The 25902-nt window shown below is 49.1% G+C and overlaps 1 long non-coding RNA gene across 1 annotated transcript; it reads right to left on the reverse strand.

Annotated features, from left to right (window-relative positions):
* Positions 1–937: 937 nt before the first annotated feature.
* On the reverse strand, positions 938–25902 carry LOC147097561 (uncharacterized). The gene is made up of 4 exons (XR_015074292.1): positions 25834–25902; positions 19861–19935; positions 8994–9068; positions 938–1324 (listed from the first exon to the last, which is right to left on the reverse strand). It is a non-coding gene; the product is annotated as an uncharacterized LOC147097561 (long non-coding RNA).

Consider the following 25902-nt stretch of genomic DNA (forward strand, 5'->3'; position numbering starts at 1 on the left):
TTGCTACAACTGTACAGGGTATTGGTGAGACCACACCTGGAGTACTGCGTACAGTTTTGGTCTCCTTATTTGAAGAAGGATATACTTGCATTGGAGGCAGTTCAGAGAAGGTTCACGAGGTTGATTCCGGAGATGAAGGGGTTGTCTTATGAAGAAAGGTTGAGCAGGTTGGGCCGATACTCATTGCAGTTTAGAAGAATGAGAGGGGATCTTATTGAAACATATAAGATATTGAGGAGGATTGACAAGGTAGATGCAGAGAGGAAATTTCCCCTCATGGGGGGAATCTAGAACTAGGGGACATAGTTTCAGAATAAGGGTTCGCCCTTTTAAAACTGAGATGAGGAGGAATTTCTTCTCTCAGAGGGTTGTAAATCTGTGGAACTCTCTGCCCCAGAGAGCTGTGGAGGCGGAGTCATTGAATATATTTAAGGTGGAGATAGATTTTTGTACAATAAGGGAGTGAAGGGTTATGGGGAGCGGGCAGGGAAATGGAGCTGAACCCAAGATCAGATCAGCCATGATCTCACTAAATGGCGGAGCAGGCTCGAGGGGTCAATTGGCCTATTCCTGCCCCTATTTCTTATGTTCCTTCAGCTGTCAGCATTGGTGGATTGTGTTAAAGTAAGTAAATCGTCCTCGGTCCCTGGATAGTGAGCATTCACGTGTATTGTGAGTCAGTTCTGAATGAACACCAGCTGGACATCATAGAGTGCAACTCTTTCCCGTTGACAAGGTCGATAGCATTCTGCAAGGGTGTATGTATGGCGATGTGGGTTCCACTCGCACCTGCCGCTCTATAAAAGCAGGCACCATTTCACGCTGGGGGCACAAATTCCCTTCAGACACCGAATCGACCCCAGAGGAAACACCCGCTTCCAGCTTAGATTACCAACTCAGCTCAGTAAGGACTGGACAGACACAGATCAATGGACTACCAGCATCACTTTAATTCACTACTTTCACACACGCAAGGCACACAGCAGTCAACTTACTGTTGGAAACATAATATTTTGGATTCAGAGTCACATCAGCTGGACTCAACTTAATGGAATGACAGTGGTACAGTCTTAGATAGGTTTAACTTACATAAGATACCCAGAATCCAATAACAGAAGTACAGTCCTAGATAGGGCTAACATACATAGGATACCCAGGGTCCAATAACAGTGGTACAAACTGATGCATTAAAACACGTTGGTCTTCCCTTGGATAAGATCTTCAGAAAGTCACCTGTAATCTCCTTTTGCTTACTTTTCACCTTTGCTTATTTTTCTCCTGCCAATTTGTACTCCTTTCTGTTGTACGCTTTCTCTGTCGTGTACTGTGAAAGCAAAACACATGCGTTTAAATAGCTTGGCTTATCACAGAGGAAGTTAGATGTTCTGCCCATTTATAGTCAATTAGCAAGATAAGGATTTCAGTTAAACTTTGCAAACACATCCAGAACCTTCAGTTATAACAACAGAAAATGCTGGAGAAACTCAGCAGGCCAGGGCAACTTCCGTGGAGAGAGAAACAGTCAACGTTTCAGGTCGAAGACCCTTCGTGAGGGCTGAGAAAAAAGCAGGAAATGAAACAGATTAAAAGGCCAGTTTGGGGGCTGGGAAATGGGGGAGGGGATGAAAGAACAAAAGGGAAGGTCTGAGAGGTGAAGAGACATCAAGAGATATTCAAGGCGAGACGAGATGGTAATAGGACAGCCTGTGCTTGCCCCACAGAACTTATCTCTTCCTATCTCGACTCTATCTTTTCTCCCCTTGTCCAGTCTCTTCCCACCTACATGACCGACTCTTCTGATGCCCTCCGCCACTTTAACAGTTTCCAGTTTCCTGGCCCCAACCGCCTCCTTTTCACCATGGACGTCCAATCCCTCTACACCTCCATCCCCCACCAGGATGGCCTGAGGGTGCTCCATTTCTTCCTTGAACAGAGGCCCAACCAGTCCCCCTCCACCACCACCCTCCTCCGCCTGGCTGAACTTGTTCTCACATTGAACAACTTCTCTTTTGACTCCACTCATATCCTCCAAATTAAAGGTGTTGCTATGGGTACCCGCATGGGTCCTAGCTATGCCTGCCTTTTCGTGGGATATGTGGAACACTCTTTGTTCCAGTCCTACTCGGGTCCCCTCCCTCACCTCTTTTTCCGGTACATTGATGACTGTATTGGTGCCATTTCCTGCTCTCGCCCTGAACTAGACAATTTCATTCACTTTGCCTCCAATTTCCACCCTTCCCTCACCTTCACATGGTCCATCTCCGACTCTTCCCTTCCCTTCCTCGACTTCTCCGTCTCCATCTCTGGGGATAGGTTATTGACCAACATTCACTACAAGCCCACTGACTCCCACAGCTACCTGGACTACACTTCCTCCCACCCCACTTCCTGTAAGGACTGTATTCCATTCTCCCAGTTTCTCCATCTCTGCCGCATCTGCTCCGACGATGCCACCTTCCACACCAGTGCTTCCGACATGTCTTCCTTTTTCCTCAACCGAGGATTCCCCTCTACCGTGGTTGACATGGCCCGCCACCGTGTCCGTTCTATCTCCCGCACTTCTGCCCTCACCCCTGCCCCTCCCTCCCGGAACCACGATAGGGTTCCCCTTGTCCTCACCTTTCACCCCACCAGCCTCCACATTCAACGGATCATCCTCCGCCATTTCCGCCACCTCCAACGAGATCCCACCTCCCCTCCCCTTTCAGCATTCCGTAGGGACCGCTCCCTCTGAGACACCCTAGTCCACTCCTCTATTACCCCCAGCACCCCTTCCCCTTCGTCCGGCACCTTCCCATGCAAGTGCAGGAGATGCAACACCTGCCCTTATACCTCCCCCCTTCCCACTGTCCAGGGCCCCAAACACCCCTTCCAGGTGAAACAGCGATTTACTTGTACTTCTTGCAATCTAGTATACTGTATTCACTGCTCACGATGTGGTCTCCTCTACACTGGGGAGACCAAGCGCAGATTGGGTGACCGCTTTGCGGAACACCTCCGTTCAGTCCGTAAGGGTGACCCCGAGCTTCTGGTCGCCTGTCATTTCAATTCACCACCCCATTCCCACTCAGACCTCACCGTCCACGGCCTCTTGCATTGTTCCACGGAAGCTCAGCGTAAACTCGAGGAACAGCACCTCATCTTCCGATTGGCACTTTACAGCCTTCCGGACTCAATATCGAGTTCAACAATTTCAGATCCTAACCTCGGCCCCCATTACATCTATATATATATATATATATATATAAAGCGATGCTTCTGTCTGTCTGTCCTTCTGTCTGTCTGTCCTTCTGTCCTTCTGTCTGTCTATCCTCACGTGTGCGTCTGTCGGGCTATACGCTCGAAAGTTACAGAGCGTACCTACGCGTGCGTTACGTCGAAAGAAAGCTTACCTTTCCAAAACGGTCTTAAGCGTATTTACGTTTCGGCCGGGCTAAAATCGCGCCCGCGGTATCCGAAAAACCGTCAACATTCCGCTCATTAGCATCTCATTATCCGCTCATTAGCGACAGAGTGACCTCGAGGTCGACCAGCGTGCGGCCGGGCCCTCCTACGGTCGAGTGACGGGTCGATTGACGAATCCTACGCTTTGGTCACCTGACGGTCGACCAATCGGTGCGTGTGTGGGCGGGCCTTATCGTTCTGAACCGAGGTGAGTCGCCGCCATCTTGATTCCAAACTTTTCCTTTCTTTTTCCCGCTTTCTGCGTCTTTAAAAAAAACGTTGCTTTTAAAACACATAGGCCTAGAAATTGAGTTGGCGCCGCGCCAGGGCTTTAGCGCCGGAAATTTAGCGCCGGCGCTAAGTCCCCCTGCGCGCGCCAAAAATTCAGTAGCGCCGCGCCCAGACGGCTGCCGGCGCTACTGGCGGGCGTGAGCGCCTCCCAATGGGCGCTGACTGCCGCATTGCGGCGCTAATCCGGCGCTGCGGGACCCGATGCGGTGCGGCAGGCTGGGGAAGTGCAGGCCTCCTCCTTCAGTTAAGGAGGAGCTGCCTGCACCCGCCCGCTGTCCGTTCAAATATTGAAAAAAATGAGCCCGGCACCTCGGACAAGTGCCGGGCTTGCAGGCCAGACGCATCTGTTCCGCGGGGGGGGGGGTGGAGGAGTCCAGGGAGGGAGGTGCGGGCAGGCGGCCGGCGGGAAAGCGGCCGGCCGCCGCGCGACCTTAATGCGCCGGCGCTAACTCGGGGAAGACTCGGTTGAAAAAATCTTAGTTGCGGCTGCCACGGGCGAGGCGGCCGCAACTCAATTTCGGCGCTGGGGCCCGTCACCACGGCAACCGGGACACTGCGCACACTGATGACGTCATCGGTGCCGGCGCAGCGCAACCGGTCTACCGCCGATTCTAGGGCCCCAGGGAATTTCTAAACTGGCCATAACTCCGGCGCTAGGCCCTCTAGCGCCTCAAATGCGGCGCTAAGGCTACTCAATTTCTAGGCCATATTGTTTTTAAAAAAAAAGATTTACAAAGTAACTAACTTATCTAATCTCATTAATTTTCCTACCTTTCCCCGTTTTTCCAGGTAGGCTGGCGGGGCTGGGCTCTCGGGAGTGCTGATCTCGGGCGGGGCTTGGAGAGCGGGAAGGGTTACCCCGGCAACCGGGCCCGCCGGCCGTCTCTCAGCCGCAATCGGCGCTCTTCAAGCCAGCTCGGGAGGGCGGGGCCATGTCAGTGCGTGGGGGGGGCACGGAGCTCCGTGGAGACATCGCCGGCGCTGGGCTCGGGTGCTTTGTGGGCTGCGGACAAACAGCGGCTGCGGACCTCCAGCTGACCGGGGCGCTGGACTCGGCTGGGCCATGTCTTTGCCTCACGGCCAACGGCGTCAGGGTGACGGCCGAGGGAACGCGTTCATCCAGGTGCCGAAGCCCGGGCCCCGGGGCGGAAAGAGGGATTCGAGCGGGGGATGAGGGCTCGGGCAGGGGACGGGGAGGAAGGGGGGAGGAGAGGGAGGAAGGGGGTAGGGGGGGGAAGAGAGGGAGGAGAAGGGGGTAGGGAGGTGGTGAGAGGGAGGAGAGAGAGGAGGGGAGAGGGAGGAGAGAGAGGAGGGGGAGGGGGAGGAGAGAGAGGAGGGGAGGGGGAGGAGAGAGAGGAGGGGAGGGGGAGGAGCGAGAGAGGGTGGGGGGAGCGAGAGAGGGTGGGGGGGAGCGAGAGAGGGTGGGGAGGGGGGGAGCGAGAGAGGGTGGGGAGAGGGGGGGAGCGAGAGAGGGTGGGGAGGGGGGGAGGGCAGGGAGGGGGGGGAGAGGGAGAGAAGGGAGGGGAGAGGGAGAGAGTGTAAAGCAGGGAGAGACAGGGGGAGGGAGAGAGAGAGGGTGAGGAAGGGAGAGAGTGAAGGGGTGGGACAGGGAGGGAAAGAGTGAGGGGGTGGGAGAGCTTACCTTCTTCCTTCCTTCGCAGGGGTCCATCGGGCCACCTTCCACCCCTGTCGCGCTCTCTCTCTTCCCCCCCCAGTCGTGCTCTCTCTTCCCCCCCCCAGTCGCGCTCTCTCTTCCCCCCCCCCAGTCGCGCTCTCTCTTCCCCCCCCGCCGGTCGCTCTCTCTCTCCCCCCCCGCCAGTCGCTCTCTCTCTTCCCCCCCCGCCAGTCGCTCTCTCTCTTCCAACAACAACATGCCCTCAAAAAAGCCTCGGCATCGCCGGGCACTTCAGCTAGTTTTAATATATTTTTTATCCACACCTTTGGTTTGTGCCTTTTCCTTTCTCTCTCTGACATGGCAGCTGTCTCTCACTCTGCCAGCGCATTTCACACTTCATCTAGAGCCGTCTTTTGTCTCTTTACCTGTCCTATTACCATCTTGTCTCGTCTTGAATATCTCTTAATGTCTCTTCACCCCTCAGACCTTCCCTTTTGTTCTTTCATCCCCTCCCCCATTTCCCAGCCCCCAAACTGGCCTTTTAATCTGTTTCATTTCCTGCTTTTTTCTCAGTTCTGAAGAAGGGTTTTGACCTGAAACGTTAACTCTGTTTTTCGCTCCACGGATGTTGCCTGGCCTGCTGAGTTTTTCCAGCATTTTCTGTTGTTATTTCGGATTTCCAGCATCCGTAGTATTTTGCTTTAAGGACCTTCAGTTGCCTGATAAACACATCTCTGTAGGTTCTTCACATTTGCACTTGATTAAAAGTTACATCGAGTCTACAGCACAGAAACAGGCCATTCAGCCCAACTGGTCCATACCGGGGTTTGTGCTCCACACGAGCCTCCTCCCGCCCCTCTCCATCTCACCCCATCAACATATCCTTCTATTCCTTTCTCCCTCATGTGTTTATCCAGCTTCCCCTTAAATGCATCTATACTATTCACCTCAACTACTCCCTGTGGTAGTGAGTTCGACATTCTCACCGCTCTCTGGGTAAAGAAGTTCCTCTTGAATTCCTTATTGGATTTGTTAGTGACTATCTTCTACTTATGACCTCTAGTTTTGGTTTCCACCACAAGTGAAAACATCTTCTCTACGTCTACCTTATCAAACCCCTTCATAATTTCTATCAAGTCACCCCTCAACCCTCTTTTTTCTAGAGAAAAGAGCCCCGGCCTGTTCAGTCTTTCCTGATCGATGTAACCTCACAGTTCAGGTCATCCTTGTAAATCTTTTTTGCTCCTTCTCCAGTGCCTCTATATCCTTTTTGTAATATGGAGGCCAGAACTGTGCACAGTGCTCCCAATTAACTAGGTTGATAGAGTTCTCCTAAGTCTGAATACTGTGATTCTGTGCTGTGAACTTTTATGGTTCGAGGTACTATTCAAGTCTCAATTTGCTCTTTTGATATCACCGTTATGTAAAGCCCTTAACCGCACGATGTTGGGTTTGCTGCAGTCCTTCTCCAATGATGATTGCTTTTGAAAAAATGATTGATTCCCGGGTTGTGGGCGTCGGTAGCAAAGCCGGCATTTATTGTCCATCCCTAGTACAACGGAGGGGCTTCCGAGACCCTCTTCAGTGGCAGCAAGGGCAGAAAGAGGCAACTTCGTCAAGGAGGTATAATTGTGGAATTAAATGGGAGGCACGGAGAAACTTTGCAGGACCTTCCTCAGCAGATTCAATGGGTTGGGTGGGGTCTATAATAGCACGTGTTGCTATTTGTATCATTTAATTTTTTTTTAGGTATTTACATGTCCCACAAATTTTTATCTCCACATCCATCATGGACACAATCCCTAGGATCATCCACCCATCACAGACACAGTCCCTAGGATCATCCACCCATCATGGACACAGTCCCTAGGATCATTCACCCATCATGGACACAGTTCCGAGGATCATCCACCCATCATGGACACAGTTCCTAGGATCATCCACCCATCATGGACACAGTTCCTAGGATCATCCACCCATCATGGACACAATCCCTAGGATCATCCACCCATCATGGACACAGTCCCTAGGATCATCCACCCATCATGGACACAGTTCCTAGGATCATCCAACCATCATGGACACAGTTCCTAGGATCATCCACCCATCATGGACACAGTCCCTAGGATCATCCACCCATCATGGACACAGTTCCTAGGATCATCCACCCATCATGGACACAGTTCCTAGGATCATCCACCCATCATGGACACAGTTCCTAGGATCATCCAACCATCATGGACACAGTTCCTAGGATCATCCACCCATCACAGACACAGTCCCTAGGATCATCCACCCATCATGGACACAGTCCCTAGGATCATCCACCCATCATGGACACAGTCCCTAGGATCATCCACCCATCATGGACACAGTTCCTAGGATCATCCACCCATCATGGACACAGTTCCTAGGATCATCCACCCATCATGGACAGAGTCCCTAGGATCATCCACCCATCATGGACACAGTCCCTAGGATCATCCACCCATCATGGACAAAGTCCCTAGGATCATCCACCTATCATGGACACAGTTCTTGGATCATCCACCCATCATGGACACAGTTCCTAGGATCATCCACCCATCATGGACACAGTCCCTAGGATCATCCACCCATCACGGACACAGTTCCTAGAATCATCCACCTATCATGGACACAGTCCCTAGGATCATCCACCCATCATGGACACAGTTCCTAGGATCATCCACCCATCATGGACACAGTTCCTAGGACCATCCACCCATCATGGACACAGTCCCTAGGACCATCCACCCATCATGGACACAGTCCCTAGGATCATCCACCCATCATGGACACAGTCCCTAGGACCATCCACCCATCATGGACACAGTCCCTAGGACCATCCACCCATCATGTACACAGTCCCTAGGATCATCCACCCATCACAGACACAGTTCCTAGGATCATCCACCTATCATGGACACAGTTCCTAGGATCATCCACCCATCATGGACAGAGTCCCTAGGATCATCCACCCATCATGGACACAGTTCCTAGGATCATCCACCCATCATGGACACAGTCCCTAGGATCATCCACCCATCATGGACACATTCCCTAGGATCATCCACCCATCATGGACACAGTCCCTAGGATCATCCACCCATCATGGTCACAGTCCCTAGGATCATCCACCCATCATGGACACAGTTCCTAGGATCATCCACCCATCATGGACACAGTCCCTAGGATCATCCACCCATCATGGACACAGTCCCTAGGATCATCCACCCATCACGGACACAGTCCCTAGGATCATCCACCCATCATGGACACAGTCCCTAGGATCATCCACCCATCAAGGACACAGTCCCCAGGATCATCCACCCATCATGGACACAGTCACTAGGATCATCCACCCATCATGGACACAGTCCCTATGACCATCCACCCATCATGGACACAGCCCCCATGAATTACCATTTAGGAGAGCACCGTGGGACTGCTCCTCCCACCCCAGGGGAATGCGCTATTTGGGCAATATTCCACCCCCAATCAGAGTGTGGGTTCCACAGGTGATTGGACGCTGGGTTTTATACAGAGCTATATTTGCCACGTTTAAACAGACCTTTTCTCAATGTTTCTGAACAGTTTGAGTTGGAGACACCTTGGCACTTACAGTCATTCTTCAATTGACCCAGTTCCGTTTTCCAGTCTCTCTGGGAGATTCGTATTTCGCTGAATCTCTTTGTAACTGAAAGAGAAGCACAGTTTTAGATGTGAACCCGGCAGATATCGGAGATTCCTGGCATCGTATGTTTAGGATTTCTTAGCAGCGGGATTTCCATCAGGCTCCTGTCAACAATCCCCGATCAGCTGTAGGATCATGGTTTTACGGCACTTTTAAACTAGGCGAAGGACACAAATTCCCCGGGGGAGGGAGGGAGGGAGGGGCTCCGTTAGCGGGAGGGCGCTTGGATCTCCCATCCGCCTACATTCCTGCCCATTGACCCTGTCCCTGATTGTGGGGACAGGATCAGTTGTGTGATTGGAACATAGTGTCTGGACATGCAGGGATGTTTCAGCACTGCCCACCCCAATCTCGCCACTCCGGGATCGAACACCCTCATCTAGATAAGGTCTGGGGCCTTTCAAAAGAACATTAGAATATAAGAAATAGGAGCAGGAGGAGGCCATTTGACCCCTTGAGCCTGCTCCGCCATTCAACAAGATCATGGCTGATCTTCTACCTCATCTCCACTTTCCCGCACTAGCCCCATATCCCTTGATTCCCTTAATATTCAAAAATCTATCGATCTCTGTCTTGAATTTACTCAACGACTGAGCCTCCACAGCCCTCTGGGGTAGAGAATTCCAAAGATTCACCAACCTCTGAGTGAAGATGAAGCTTCAAAGGGTTTAAAGGAAAGAAAGAAAGGCTTGAATTTCTATAGCAAAACACTTCCCATCCAATAAAATACTTTCGAAGGGTAGTCACTATTGCAATGTAGGAAATGCGGTAGCTAATTTGCACACAGCAAGATCCCACATACAGCAATGTGATAATGACCAGATACTCTGTTTTAGTGATGTTGGTTGAGGGATAAATATTGGCCAGGACACTGGTTTGATACCAATCTGCTTGAGCACAGATTGCTGGCCTGCTGCGACACCGTGAAAGCCCTGGTGGACGGTGTTCGACCCAGCCACGATGGCAGCAGTCAGAGCTTTTGTGGCATCAAGCTGAGACTGTATGAGAGCAGTCTGAGACTCGACGGTAGCAACCATTGACTGCATTACAGCACTAAGACATTGCGTCGCTTCCACCTGTGCTGCAATGGAAGCTGTCACATCACCCATGACATGTAACATGAGGTCTGGATCCACACAGTCTCTCTGGGAGTCTACCGTCCTCTGCACAGTGGAAATTGTTGGATCCGTGGTTCAGTGGATATGCTCTTATTAAATAATCACACAGATGCTGTACATTAACAAATAACAGGTCTTTACTGGAGGAGGGTAGTCTCTAGACTTGGGGTACAGAGGCATGCGCAAAGCTTATATACCGGTGTGGTCACTGCCGGTACTACAGTATACAGGAGCTGTAAAAGTAGTTCTGACTTAAAGGCACATACACTACAATTCCTCCCCTTTTAGATTAGTAATACCCCTAATATTCAAATAACAATTAACATTTCAACATGTACAATAAACAACAAAAGTCCATTTATAGTTTCAGTCTTTGGGGCGGCTTCCTGACCCTTTCGGGATAGCGCCTTTCCAGAGGTTCTTGTTCTTGGTGCAGAGGCGATTCTGACCCCTTTTCCTCGGGTAGTTCATCGGGTTCCACTGCTACTGGGTCTGAAGTAGATGCTACCGGTATGTCGGGTTCATCCCCAGGTACTCGAGACATGGGGTTGACGCGTTCCTGTGACGCTAAGATCTGATCGACGTGGCGTCTCACAATGTTCTCCCCGACATCCACTGTGTACATTAATGGCCCCTGCCTTGTACATATCGTTCCGGGTTGCCACTTCTCTGTTCGATAGTCACGGGCCAAGACTGGTTGCCCTACATTGAAGCTCCTTGTCGGCTTCTCATTGATGTGCTGGAATTGTTTGTCCTCAACATTTCTTCGCACATTTGGTCTGAGCAAGTCCAGACGAGATCTCAACCTTCGGTTAAAGAACATCATGGCCGGGGTCTGGTTGGTAACTGCATGTGTCGCGTTTCGGTAGGCTAATAAGAAATTGTCCATCTTATGCTGTAGTGGAATTTCATCGTCGCACATGGCCTTTATCGCCATCTTAAAGGTTTGTACGAACCTCTCAGCCAATCCATTTGTGGCTGGATGATACGGGGCGGATGTGTAATGCCTTGCCCCATTCCTTTTCATGAATTTTTGGAACTCGGCGGACACAAACTGTGGTCCATTATCAGAGCAAATCTGCTCTGGCAAACCGTTTCTGGCAAATATGGTCCGTAGGACTGCAATCGTTTTCTCTGTAGTGGTTGAAGACATTTTTATCACCTCAGGCCACTTTGAATGAGCATCCACTGCTATTAAGAACATTGAATCCATGAATGGACCAGCGAAATCAATATGCACCCATTGCCATGGAGAGGAGGGCCACTCCCATGGGTGTAGAGGGGCATGTGGTGGTGCATTTTGGACCTTCTGGCATCCTAAGCAGCTCTTAGTTAGGTCTTCGATTTGTTGTTCGATTCCCGGCCACCACACATAAGCCCTAGCAAGGCTTTTCATTTTCACTCCCCCCAGATGACCTTCATGTAGCTCATTTAGCACTCTCTCCCTTAACTTGGGTGGAATCACCACTCTGGATCCACACATCACTGCCCCCTGGCATACTGACAGCTGTTCTCTTCTGGATGAGAATGCTGGCAACAGTGAGTCGCCATGTGTTGGCCATCCCCTCATCGTCAATTCATATACCCGTGACAGCGTCGGATCATTGCGGGTCTCCTTCTCTATATCCGCGTTTGTTACTGGCAATCGTTCAATTATTGATGAATAAAATATCTCGATAGGGTCCACTGCTGGTGCTTCCTCCACAGTAGGCAGTGGCAGGCGCGATAGCCCATCAGCGTTCCCATGCTGTTTCGTGCCTTTATATTCTATTTCATATTGATTCGCCCCTAGAAACAGGGACCATCTTTGTAACCGCTGTGCAGTCATCACTGGAACGCCCTTCTTAGGATTCAAGATGGAGACAAGTGGTTGGTGGTCAGTCAGCAAAGTGAACTTCTGCCCATGCAGATAGTGGTTGAATTTTTTTACTCCCCATACTAGGCTGTGGGCCTCCCTGTCAATCTGGGCGTAGTTGCACTCGGCTGAGGTTAGTGACCGAGACGCAAAGGCTACTGGCCTCTCCAACCCGTCTGGGAATTTGTGCGACAGCACCGCTTCAATACCGTAGGGTGATGCATCACTTGCCAAACGAATTGGTAGTGCTGGGTTGAAATGGGCCAACACCTCTTTTGATGTGATCAATTCTTTACACTTCTGGAAAGCTCGTCTACGTTCGTCATCCCACTTCCATGGTACCCCTGTTTGCAGTAGGGTGTTCAGCGGGTGTAATACCGTAGACAAATTTGGTAAGAACTTGTGGTAGTAGTTTACCAGCCCGAGGAACGACCTCAGTTGTGACACATTTTCCGGTGCTGGAGCCTTGACTACTGCCTCAATCTTGTCAGGGGACTTATGTAACCCCTCTTCATCGATGACGTGGCCACAATACAAGATCTGTTTCTGGAAAAACTCGCACTTGTGGCGATTAGCTCGTAGCCCATACTCCTTTAATCTGGTGAGCACCTTCTCCAAGTTGGCGAGGTGATCACCGTCATTTTCGCCCGTGACCAAGATGTCGTCCAAATAACACTGGGTCCCTGGAATCCCTTACAGGACCTGATACATCGCCCTTTGCCAGATAGCCGGAGCCGAGGCTACTCCAAACACCAGCCAGTTGTATTGATAGAGACCTTTATGAGTGTTGATCGTAAGGTAATGTTTCGAAGCTTCTTCTACCTCCATTTGCAAGTACGCCTGGGCTAGATCAATTTTGGTGAAGCGTTTACCTCCAGATAGCGAGGCGAAAATATCCTCAATTCGTGGAAGCGGATATTGCACCGTGTGAAGGACTGGGTTCACTGTCACCTTAAAATCCCCACAGATGCGGACCATCTTTGGTTCCCCAGGCGTATTACTCAACGACCTCTTCATTAGAGGAATGATGGGTGTAGCCCACTCGCTCCAGTCCACTTTGGACAGTACTCCTGAATGTTCCAACCCTTCTAGCTCTGCTTCAACAGCTGGTCTTGTAAGAATTCGCAATAATTTACAGTTCTGAAGATTCTTTTTTTTTTGATTAAAGAATCCCTGGGCGATGTGCTTTTAAATTTCCAGGGATAAAAATGGCTGTCACCACATGACCGAAGACAAAGGACAATGCTTTGTTTACAAAGCAATTGAATGCTATTAGCATTTGTTTGTATATCGAGTGGGTACATCTAAACTGCAGAAGAGACTTTTGTACCTTGAATGGGAAACATTTAACATTTGAATGGGTTTTAAATCACCCAGCACTGGACAATAGAGCAGTTGTATCTCCCTTTTGTTTCAGCCCAGGGAGCTCCGGAAGACACATTAACCCAGTCTAACCACTTTGAGTTAGCCAATCACAGCTTTCTCTTGTGTATTGGACCCTTTTGGGTGGGGAATTTTGCACACAGCCCTTGCAAGGCAGAACGGCAGGGGCCTCACCAGGTATAAAGCTAGCGGCTGAGAAGCTATCTCTCTCTCTTACTTCGCTGGACCACAGGTGAGCAGGGTGTTCTGACTCCTCAACAAAGCAACCTAGTTAAGGAGTTTGGGGGTGGTGATTTAAGGGAATTGCTAAGATTGTTTAAATAACATTGTAGCCATTGTATCCCTTGTTTTCGCCGTCTGCAACCCCCCTGTTATATAGTTTTACAATTTTACTGTGTTCGTGTGGGATAGTTTGATATTTTGATTATAGTTTCTTTTAGTTAATAAAACTTGATTTTTTTCTCTCATCCAAACTACGTGTCTGTTTTAATATCAATAATTATAAGCCCTGCAGTCAGAACTGGAAGGTAGGGTAGCGATTCGAAACCGCTGTTTTAAAATTGGTTTTATTGGAATTGGTCTGATGTGCAGGCAAAGGCTGCAAGACCAGGAAAATTACTTTAAACCAGTTTAAAGAAGCCCCCAAACCCTTACAGTCTGATCGCATAAGGCACTGGTCTGGCCTTCAGAAACTTTGGGCTTGCATTTTCCTCCATTTTAATCGTTGCTGTTATTCCTTTTAGTGTTCCTAGTCCCTCCTGGAACACTTCTTTTGTGTCAGTTAGCATTTTTGACAGTCGTCCAGGTCTGACGTCGTCATCCTTTTTGGCCTCAACCTTCAGTGCCTGTATGGAATGCCAATCTAATTGTATCTTCCGGATCCATTCACGTCCTAGCAGTGGTGGTCCTCCATTTGGCAATACATATATATCCATTTTAGGTATTTCCTGGCCTTTATATGTCACTTTCACCCTTATTTTTCCTTTGGGGTAGACTTTTTGCCCCGTATACATCTTCAAGACAATCTCTGTAGCTTTCAAGGGTATGTGTGAAAATAGCCGCTTGTAGTCTCTTTGATTTATCACTGTTAGAGCTGACCCTGTGTCCAATTCCATTTCCACTTGGACTCCGTCTATCTTGAGTGTAACCCAGATAGTCTGGTGATCCTCCATTTCGGTTACCTTATGTAGTTTCAGACAACCCAGCTCCTTGCTTCCGGAGTCTGTGTCACTTTTCTGTTCGTCTGAACCTCTGTCCATCACCTGGTGTACATTTTTGTACTTCTCCTGTGGAGATTTCTTACTGTTGGTTTTCTTCCCAGACCTGCAGACTCTTGCTATGTGTCCTGCTTTCCCACACTGTCTGCACACTTGGTCCTTGAACCAACAATCTTTCTGGTCATGTGTTGTTCTGCCGCAGCGATAGCACTTCCCTGTTCCATAGGACATTTCATTGGTGCCATATTCTTGCGGTCTCCGTTGTATCTCTGCAGCGCCCCTTGCGGCTGCTTCGTGTGATACTGCCATACTGAAAGCTTTGTCCAGCGTAAGGTCCTTTTCTGATAGAAGCCGTTTCTGGGTTCCTTCACTTTGTAGCCCACACACAAACTTGTCCCTTAACGTGTCTGCTAGTCCCACTCCAAACTGGCAGTGTTTCGATAGCTTGCGCAGTTCCGTTAGTTACTCAGCGTTGCTTTCGTCTTTGTGTTGGTTCCTTTTATGGAACTTAAATCGTTCTAATACCAGCAGCGGTGTGGGGTTTAAGTGGTCCTGTAGGATTTCTACTATGCTTTCAAAATTCTTGTTTACCGGCTTCTCTGGGGTTATTAGATTTCGCAGTAACCCATAAATTTTTGCACCCATGGAATTTAACAGGACCAGTGCTTTATTAGCATCTGGCACTTCATTTGCCCTGCAGTACACCTCAATACGTTCCACATATGTCGCCCAATCTTCGACTTCATTGTCAAACGTAGAGATACTGCCACTCTTCGGCATCCTTGGGTGTGCGTTAACTATCACAAATGGCGCCTCCCGCGCTTCCCCTTCTTCTCCGCTGGCACAAAATGGCGTCTCCCGCGCTTTCCTTCCTTCCCGCGCTCGCCCTTCTTCTCCGCTGCAGCTTCTAAAAATGGCATCTCCCGCGCTTTTCCTTCTTCTCCGTGGCTCAATGGCGTCTCCCGCGCTCTCCCTTCTTCTCCGCGGCTCAATGGCGCCTCCTGCGCTCTTCCTTCTGCTCCGCGGCTCAATGGCGTCTTCCCTTTCTTCACCCGTGAGCACTGGCTGTGCTCTGCGCATTCTTCTTTTTATATTTTTCGATGCCGCTCAGTCTAGAAATCGACTGTTTCTTACCCTCTCTCTCCGGTTTGTTTTATTTTCCTCGATGCCGCTCGGTGTTCAACCCCCGGCTGCACCCTGCGCTCTTCACCCTCTGTCTTACCCCGTCGACGCTGCTCGGCTCTCTCTCCGCCGTCGGTCGGCTCCAGCCGCCGCTGCTCGGGAAGGGTCTGCGCTGGACCTGTCGTCGGTCTCTTACTGCTCGTTGTGGCTGGGGAACCAAGCCCTGCTCTGCACAGCCTCCCCTGCGAAGTTGGATCTCTGCCTGACTGCTGGGCGGTTGCTCGTGGTTGACGCCCGTGTTCCTGGCCTCGACTATTTTTGTTGTTGTTGTTGTTGCAGTTAGATTCGAATTGACACTCGTCGCCACTGTTGGATCCATGGCTCAGTGGATATGCTCTTATTAAATAATCACACGGATGCTGTACATTAACAAATAACAGGTCTTTACTGGAGGAGGGTAGTCTCTAGACTGGGGGTACAGAGGCATGCGCAAAGCTTATATACCGGTGTGGTCACTGCCGGTACTACAGTATACAGGAGCAGTAAAAGTAGTTCTGACTTAAAGGCACATACACTACAGAAATGATGGGCTCCATGGTGTGCGCAGAGCTCTGTGCAATGTTGGAGGTGGACTCCTCCACGCTCCTTACCATTGCCGAGAGGAACCAGGGTGAAAGATCATTGCTGAATGCATTGCACCTGAAAGTCAGTAGCGTTCTGCTGGTAGCGCCCCTGTCGCGCCCCACTGAGGTCATTAGCGCTTGATTTAGCGCCCCACTTCCTTCCTGGGGCGCTAACACCCAATCTAGTAGAAGTTCAGAATCCTTAGCGCCTGGCGCTAAATTTTCAAAATGTCAAAAGTTAGCGCCCCAGACGGGGCGATACCCAATTCACCCCCGAGGCCTGTATTCACTTGAGTTTAGAAAGTTGAGGGATGATCTAATTGTGGTGTTTATAAACTGATAAAGGGATTCGATCGGGTCGATGGAGAGAAACTATTTCCTCTGGTGGGGGGAGTCCAGAACAAGGAGGCAGAACCTTAAAATCAGAGCCAGGCTGTTCAGGGGTGAAATCAGAAAGCACTTTTTCACACCAAGAGTAGTGGAAATCTGCAACTCACGCCCCAAATGGCCTTGGATGCTGGGGGTCAATCGGAGCTTTCAACACTGAGATTGATCATTTTTGGGGGGATACGGGCATCAAGGGATATGGAGCAAAGGCAGCTAAATGGAGTTAAGCTACAGATCAGCCATTACCTTATTCAATGGCGGAACAGGCTGAAGGGGCTGAATGGCCTCCTCCTGTTCCATTGGCCGAGATTTTCCAGGGGGTCAGCGGGTGCGATCGGCGGCGGGTCGGGTGGGAAAGTGTTTTTTTTCCCAGTGGGTCGGGACCCCGCTGTGAACCCGCCGCCACGCGCCTTTCCCAATGTCGGGTCTGTCAGCGCTGAGCAGACCCGGCATGCAGCGATGGGGACCCAAGTCAGGTAATTATGACCTTGTTTAGAGATCATTAAGAACACATTTGAGCTCACCTTTTGATTTTACCTGCTCGCCCACGGGGTCCACGCTGCTCGGGGATCATGCCTGTTAAACTGAGGCAGGAGATGAATGGGCATTGAATCAGCTGATTACTTGACAGCTTGAAATGTGCTATAAAAGCTCCCATCTCACAGCTGTTCACTTTCCAAGCTCAGAAGCTGTTGCTTACTGCATTTGGAAGACAGATTGAACTTTATGCAGGTTGCAAGTGTTTGGAGCAAACTCTCTATCCAGTGCCCTCTCATTGGAATAACCTCTCTCACTATTGACAGATCGTTTCTTTCATCTCACTTCAATTGCTATCTATTCCACACCATGGGTGCCCTTTATACTCTCTCACCTTGGTCCTCAGAATCTGACCATGATCAGCCCCAACACCAGCAGCACCAACAACAATACCAACCTTCTCCGTAATCACCTGATGCTGCACAGGACACAGGGCATCAGCATCTGACCACATTGCTGCCCGGGACGCCAGGGATGGCCTCACCATGGCCAGGTTTACTTCACTTGACGCTGCACACCCTGGCTGTCACATAATGCGCCAGGTTGGTACCACCCCACTCCAGCACCATAAAGCATCCCTACAGTGTCCAAACCATTCCTTTCACCATTGCGGGTGAGGGGGGAACGTTATGTCTCACCATTCACTGCAACTCACTAAGCCACTTCCAAAGGTGCACACAAATCTGTCCAAGAATGCAAAGTGTTGAAAATAAAGGTTTCAATGTTTGACACCACATTAACAGAAACTTTACATGAGCATTGCATAAAACACCCAAGTGCCTACCCTTGTGTGTTGTTAGTTGGTTTGATTGCACTAGGATGAGGGTGAGTATGAGGGGTGGCTAGTGAGATGGGGATATGATAATATAGATAGAGAGGGGTGGGTGGAGATCCAAGGTAAGTTGGTGTGAGTAAAGATGTGCAGGAGTAGAGTAGGGAAGGCAGAGTGATGGGGATGTGATAAGAGGCACAGCAGGACGAGGTCGAATGTGGCTTTGTACTAACGTTTCGTGATTTACTGAGATCATTGAAGTGCTTGCGGCACTGCACCCAGGTCTTCCTGACCACATCCCTGCTTGTGACCTCCTCTGCAATGTGCAACCAGGCTGTGTTGATCTCCTAGGGAGGTCTCTTCCGCCCATGGGAAGGGAAGAGGACCTCCCTGCGTGCTGAGTCATGGGAGAGCCTGGGTGCAGGCGTGCACCTCTGTGCAGTGCTTGTCAGTACTTGCAGCACCTCAATGCTGTAGAACACTGACAGCACAAATGTCGAAAGAAAGTTGGCCATGGTCCCTTTAAGGAAACCGGCTGAAGACGCATCATCAAATGATGTCACCAGGCCCGCTTCCTCTAATTGGCCCAGGAAACGCACTGGGCACCTCAACAAGCCCCATATGGGGAGATTCATTTCACAGAGCGCGATGGAGACAGCAGCGGGGCCGCAACCTGCCGAGGTTAGTAAAATCGCGGCCCATAAAATACTGCTTTCCATGCAAACTTGGTATTGGAAAGACATTGGCAGGATTTACCTTGGAAGCCTGGCCTGTGAAGACATGCCTTGAACGAGCAGTTCCACCTCCTGAGTGCTGTGGTACTGTTAATTGTTACTGTGGGTGTTAATGAAAAAGTGTGATGTACAACACAGCTGGTGGGTCTCTACCACCCTTGTTAATCAGCCGGGGACATCCCGCTGCAGCGGAGAAGGAAGGGCCTCAGGGACAAAATGAGCACCTCGCCTTTCCCAGGGCTGCTATTGAGCGAGAGGATCATAATCTGCACCCTGGCAGTGAGAGGCCGCCTGCCCATTGGTAGAATCCGCTCATTGAAGGATGGAGGGGAGTGGTGAGGAATTGACCTGCTGCTAGTGTCACACCGACCCTCAGGACCAGGAATGGGTCACGGGGGGTGGGGGGGTGGGGGCGGGAGTGGCAACGATCGGGAGGGTCCTTTCATTTGGGGTCGGGAGGATCACCCCTGCTCCTCCTGGCTTCACATCCAGTTAAGTTAATACCATTTTTCTGCAGGCGTTCTGCAGGTTTGGTTTCCCTGGGTGCAATGGTGTTGGCTGCCTCAGGGCAAAGCAATCTTGGAGAGGCGATCCTGAGCAGATGTTAGGCCTGTTATATGTATATAATAATACAAGGGGCCGAATGCCTACTTCAGGCGTGGGTAAAGGAAGCCGCTTGATTGTCCCTATCCAATATGGCGGGCGGCGCACTTCCGGTCAGAGATGGGCCCGCGCTTCCTGCCCTCCATTTTGGGGCCTCAGTCGGCCGTATAGCGCCTAAAAAACAGGCGGTGTGCGGCCCAATTTGTAGGCCAACATCTGCATCAAACCTTGTTTTAACAAAGGTCCTTAATAACTGCTCACAGAGCACTGAGGCACTTCAACACCTTTCTCTTCTACAGCTACCACAACAGGTCCATTGGATGACTCTCTGATGGTTACATTTCAATTATTCATATTGAAATGTATTTTGGAGGAACTGGGCCTGACAAAGTGGAGAGGAATATCTGGCCTGGAGACTCTTTCCGATTATTATTCAGCACCTACTGTCATAACTCATCTGGGAAAGTTCAGTCTTGAATTCAGCTTGGGAGGTCCTTAGTTCAGTGAACATCTGTGTGACTGAAACAGAAACAAAACTTTAGTTTTCATTCCAGATAAGATACACAATTAACATGTTTAAATAATTAGCTTCTGTAAGATCTTTATATTGGCACACACTTCCTCTCCATCTCACTTCCTGCCTGTCACACTTCCTGTCTGTCACACTTCCTGTCCATCACACTTTCAGCCCCTCACACTTCCTGTCTGTCACACTTCCTGTCTGTCACACATTCGTGCCACACTTTCAGCCCATCACACTTCCTGTCTGTCACACTTCCTGTCCATCACATTTTCGGCCCCTCACACTTCCTGTCTGTCACACTTCCTGTCTGTCACACATTCGTGCCACACTTTCGGCCCATCACACTTCCTGTCTGTCACACTTCCTGTCTGTCACACATTTGTGCCACACTTTCGGCCCATCACACTTCCTGTCTGTCACACTTCCTGTCCGTCACACTTTTGGCCCATTACACTTCCTGTCTGTCACACTTCCGATGTCACACGCTGTCCATGTAAATTTCTTGGAAACACTTGATAAAACGATAAAGACAGCTCTTCAGGAACTAATCAGGCCACAACCAGAATATCCGCAGGCTCTTAAGTGGTCTTCCTACAAATAAAGCCAGATTTTGATCTCCAGACTGAATAGCAATTGACCTATGAATGAACTCACCCAGTGTTTACTTAGCATCATATTAGACTTTGTAGCCATATGAGAAATAGGTCCAACCAAGCATTGTATGGTCTAACACTTCTGTCCTTATAAAACAGTCCAACTTACTACACTAGACAATGTCCTGTGGCCATGGGGAGTGAAAACCAAGTGTAGTCTTCACATGAAGTGGAATTGTATGGCAGGGGATAAATGGAGCTGGTTGTGCCGAGATAATTCAGTTCATGTCCTTACTTCTGTACAAGACTTTCATTTGATATTATTATTTATAGTTATGTATCAAAATTTTACAATATTTTGGGAGCTGGTTGAAGCATTAGCGTGTCTCTGCAGTACAGACGGATGAGCTGGGAGATGCAAAATTGAGGTGTTACAGTGCCACCACGGGCAGGAGGGTGTAATTACAGTGTGACACGTTTACATAAGCAATTTCCATTATAACAGTGGACACAGTTATTTATAATGGAAAAGTTGAGTGAAAAGTGTGACAACAGGAAGTAAGATTGTGTAGACAGGAAGTGTGTGCCGATGTAAGATTTTTAATATATTATAGATATGTAGATGTTGTCTCGGATTCTCCACCTGATCTGGGCAGGGTGGGGTGATAAGATTGTCGTAGATGTGCGCTTCCAACTCTGCCTTGCTGCGGTGTCCCCACCCCCACTAACATTTCACATTCCCTGGGCACAGTGCCAGGCAATGTGCACACACGAGTTAGTGAAATACGTCCTCTGACATACTTCCTGCTGTTGCATCTTGAAGCAGCTGGACTCAAACACCAAGCTCAGCAAACCTAAGTCCTTATGTTGGAAGGCCGGCCCAGACTGTAACCAGACTGTTGTTACATTACCAAGGCAATTTCTTGAGTGATGTTAATTAAATGCGCGTCGACTGTTCAAGATATGTGGCCTATACTCTCTGGAGTTTAGAAGAATGAGAGGTGATCTCATTGAAACATACAAGATTCTGAGATACTGAGAGGTTGTTTCCCCTGGCTGGAGTGTCTAGAACTAGGGGGCATAGTCTCAGGATAAGAGGTCGGCCATTTAAGACTGAGATGAGGAGGAATTTCTTCGCTCAGAGTGTTGTGAATCTTTGGAATTCTCTGCCCCAGAGGGCTGTGAATGCTGAGTCTTTGAGTATATTCAAGGCTGCGATCGATAGATTTTTGGACTCTAGGGGAATCAAGGGATATGGAGATTGGGCGGGAAAGTGGAGTTGAGGTCAATGATCAGCCATGATCTTATTGAATGACGGAGCAGGCTCGAGGGGCCGTATGGCCGACTCCTGCTCCTATTTCTTATGTTTTTATGTTCTTATGTACTATGCATCTGATGTTTCGCTATAGTTATAAAATGGTTCTACCATTAAACTAACTGAGTTAAGGGCTAAAGGAAGGGTCTATTTGGGTGAATGTCCTCTTACAGATCAACATTGGAGCAGAGAGTCTTCCCTTCTGTGCAATGGCTCCTATAATATTCTCCCCCTTGTATATACCTTTCATACACCATTATTCCCCAGATGAGATGGTGAGTAGGTAGTTTGTTCCCTGTAACCTTTTATTGATGAACTGCAGCCAGTTATTAGAAAGGAGAAGCTGTGCGCCCTCTCACTCGGTCCCCGAGCCACCCTGAAACCTGCCGCTGTGTGTGTCAGCCAGAGCACTCCACACCTCCAGTGGAAGTGGGTGCGAGGAGCCCACAGGTACTGCGCCACGAAAATTGCGTCTAATCAGCGCTTGCGTGCTAAACCTGCAGGTGTCTGTTTTAGCGCCTCCAGGCAAGTTCAAATTTTGGTAAACAAAAATCAGGACCAAAATTGTGTGCTAAACCCACACTTTCAAATGGGCTAGTCTTATTAGCACTGCATCCATTTAGCACCTATTTTCACCCTTTGGCCAAAAGTCAGAGTAGGAAATAACACATCTTCATTTGAGGATACAACAAGAAAGAACAGCATCCAAGTTGCCATATTTGAAGCTTAGGAGGAAGAGAGGAGTATCATAGTAAGATTGATAAAATAGAGAGACAAGAAAGGATGTGACAGACACATCTCTGGGATGCGAGTTGAGGGAAGGGGCATCAAGTTTCTTCTTGTATCTTGCCCAGAAGTGGGACAGAAGTAGCAGATCTGGGAAGAGTTGAGCCAAATAGAATAGTTTCTGACGGAAGATCAAGCTGAGTTTTTTCTAGTTTTCCATAGCAATGGAGGAGATTCAAGAGCATCGGCTGAGATCAGAAGAGGCGTTGAGGTCAACAATGTCAATGGATGAAGAATGGCTAAAGATGGAGCTACCAAACCCAAGAGATGGGGGCTGCTGGTTGGACTTGCAAGATGCATGAAGAAGCCACGATGTAGAAGAAGGAGGAACATAGCTGACACTCCGATTTAGTGATTCAGCCATTCAAACAAAAACTCGCATTTATATAGCCCCTTTAATGTAGAAAAATGTCCAAGACACTTCACAGAGGCAGAAGAAAGAATGGAAACTGAGCCAAAGAAGGAAAGAATAGGAGGGGTGACTAAAAGCTCGTACAAAGAGGTAGGTTTTAAGGTGGGTCTTAAAGGAAGATTGGGAGGTAAAAAGGCAGTGAGGTTTATGGAGGGAATTATAGAGTTTGGGGCCGAGGCGGCTGAAAGCATGATCGCTAATGTTGGGGTGAAAGGGGAGGAATACACAATAGCCCAAAGTCAGAGAAACGGAGAGCTTGGGGTGGGTGTTTAGGTCTGGAGGAGGTTACAAAGATAAAACAGCATGGTCATAGGGACACAGAATGTTATTTGTGACTTTGGTTTGGGCTATTTTGTTGCTGGGGGTGAGGCAGGAAGCTGATTGGAGGAATTCAGACAGGGATTTGAGGGAGAGATGTACATTGATCTGAAAGACAACAACACATTCAATGCTCTTGAAGAGAAATTGGTGATTGGTGATGAAACAGGAAGGGAGGGTCGAGGGCGGGTTATTTGAAGAGGGGATAGTGATAGTGGTTTTGAAAGGGGGGGACAAGTATCTGAGGAGAAGGAAAAGCTTAGAATGTCAGCAAGCATGGGGCTAGGAAGGGAAGCTGGGTGTTAGCAGTTTAGTGGGAACAGGATCGATGGAGCGGGAGGCAATGTTCCCCGTAAGCTGGGTTTTCTTCTACGCAGCCTATTACTTTTAGTGCGCGGTCCCTTTAAATTTCCATGCACGTGCGTCATTTACACTGGAGAAGCTGGTGAGTGGCCTGCGCGGGACTGTTACCATTACTGCGCGACTGTGTTTAGAGGGAGCATTGGCAGGAGGGAAGTGTCATGGAGGCGATTAGTTTGGAGACAGCATGGGGAAGGTGCGAGATTGTGGTTCAGGGCTAGCGGACTGGGAGGAAGTTTGGCTCAATGGGGAAGGGGGTGAAGCAGCAGAGGCAGCTGAACAGACCTTCTCTGTCTTGATGCCAAAGAAATCCATCAGCACCTCGTACTTGCTTTAAGGGTGGAAGGAGCAAGGCGAGGGGTTTAAGAAGGTAGTTGGTGGTGGAGAAAAGAAGCCAGGGGTTTATCTTTGCTCTCCAGGATTATTCTAGAGTAGTGGGCAGTTTCGGCTTGGTAACGCTTGATGTGGTCCAGCCGGATCTGGCAATGTACGGTGAAGCCAATTCAAGTAGACTCAAAATTTGCACCCGTTGGACTTGAGGGAGCAAAGATGGGAGCTGTACCGGGGGAACGACAGGAAACGGAGACAGTGAAGGTTTCGTTGGTCACAAGGGCATCGATGGTAGAGGTGACAGAACGGCTGAACAGGTCAACAGCTGTGAGAAAGCACACAGCCAGGGACACCATTCTGGTAAAGGAGCGTCTTTACCTGTTTAGAAATATGTGGTGCCAGAAAGTGTCAAAGGTTCTGGAGATGACCAGTGAAGCATCGAAGAGTTGAAGAACATGGGTAAGAATTTCACCAGTGGAGTGGAGATGCCAAGAGCCATATCAGTGATCTTAGGTAGACCAGAAGATGGATAATTGAAGGGTTGACAACAGCCTCCATGCCATTGGTTCGTGCTGATCAAAGTGTAATAGACAATGCACAAAAGAGTAAGCCACGTGTAACCATGTGAGTATGGGTCTGACAGGCTATGATGAATATAGACTGTGCTTGGGAATCAGCCAATTGCTGGAATGTGAGGTTAGGGTGATCTGCTTGCGATGTGCAAAATGTATATTGTCAAAGGCAGGGTGGCGCATCTGAACCGATGGCTGCTGGGACCTCCCCCACGCTTTACATCAAACCCAGCGATTCAATTGTATTACTCTCCTGATCCATCACAATTCAGCAACTAAAAGGGACTGGGTTACGTGGAACAAGAAGGTGCACTGTACAAAAGAAGCTCAGCCTTGACTGTAAAGATATCCATTACAAAATCCAGCAAAACTCAGACTATTGCTTAATTGTGGAGCGTATATTTCCTAATCCACCTATCAAAATGTGTGGCCTGGAATGCTCCTGATACGGTTTTAATGTGCTGTTAAATTTGATCCATCAAACACAGGAAACTTTCTGATATCCGGCACTGACGGGACCGAGCTGGTGCCGTACCATCAAAAGTGCCGGACATACCAGCGTTAATGTTGAAACATACGGAACTGAAAAGCTCCGTGTGAAGCAACAAACCCTGTTGCTTAGCAACAGCTTCAAAACAGTCGGCTGCAGCTGCAAGCGTCTCTAGCTGAAGCTGTTGCTATAGCTACAGACCTTGCAGTGCCTGGCTGGGAAAAAAAAGCAACGAGAACTAAAAAAACTTATAGAAAACGGCTCCTGATTTTTGCCGTTAGATCGAGTATTCCGGACATATAACCTCCGGATAAACCAAAGCTTCCTGTATGTTGCAAAGTTGAAGACAGAGCAGAGAGGATTGTTTGAGGTGCAGAATCTTTTCCTTTACTCCTTCCATGATTTTGTATGTTCTTATTCAGGGGAGGGGAATATCACAGCTGCATCATCTGGAACAGCCTTGCCTGATAGCAAGCGACCTCTCGGTCAATGAACTTCTGGTAAATCCTCCTTCAGGACACACCATGCCCTGACGGAGAGGAGCAACTGGGCTCCTCCGCGACCTTATCCAGTGACACTAGGACCAGTGGTTAAGGTTAACCAGTTGTTCGCACAAGATTGCGTCAGGTTGGTGACTGACTTGACCCAACCCTCTGTAAAACAGAGAACCTTTGGAGTTGGAGAAATGGCGATGGTTCAGACTGTCAATTCCACTCACTGTTAGTCTTCATCTGAGAAAGTTCCATCTTGAAATCAGTCTGTGAGTTTCTTATTTCACTGAACTTCA

Source organism: Somniosus microcephalus, chromosome 31, assembly GCF_052327205.1.
Source record: "Somniosus microcephalus isolate GS21.2 chromosome 31, FLI_Smic_1.0, whole genome shotgun sequence".
NCBI classification, from domain to species: Eukaryota; Metazoa; Chordata; class Chondrichthyes; order Squaliformes; family Somniosidae; genus Somniosus; species Somniosus microcephalus.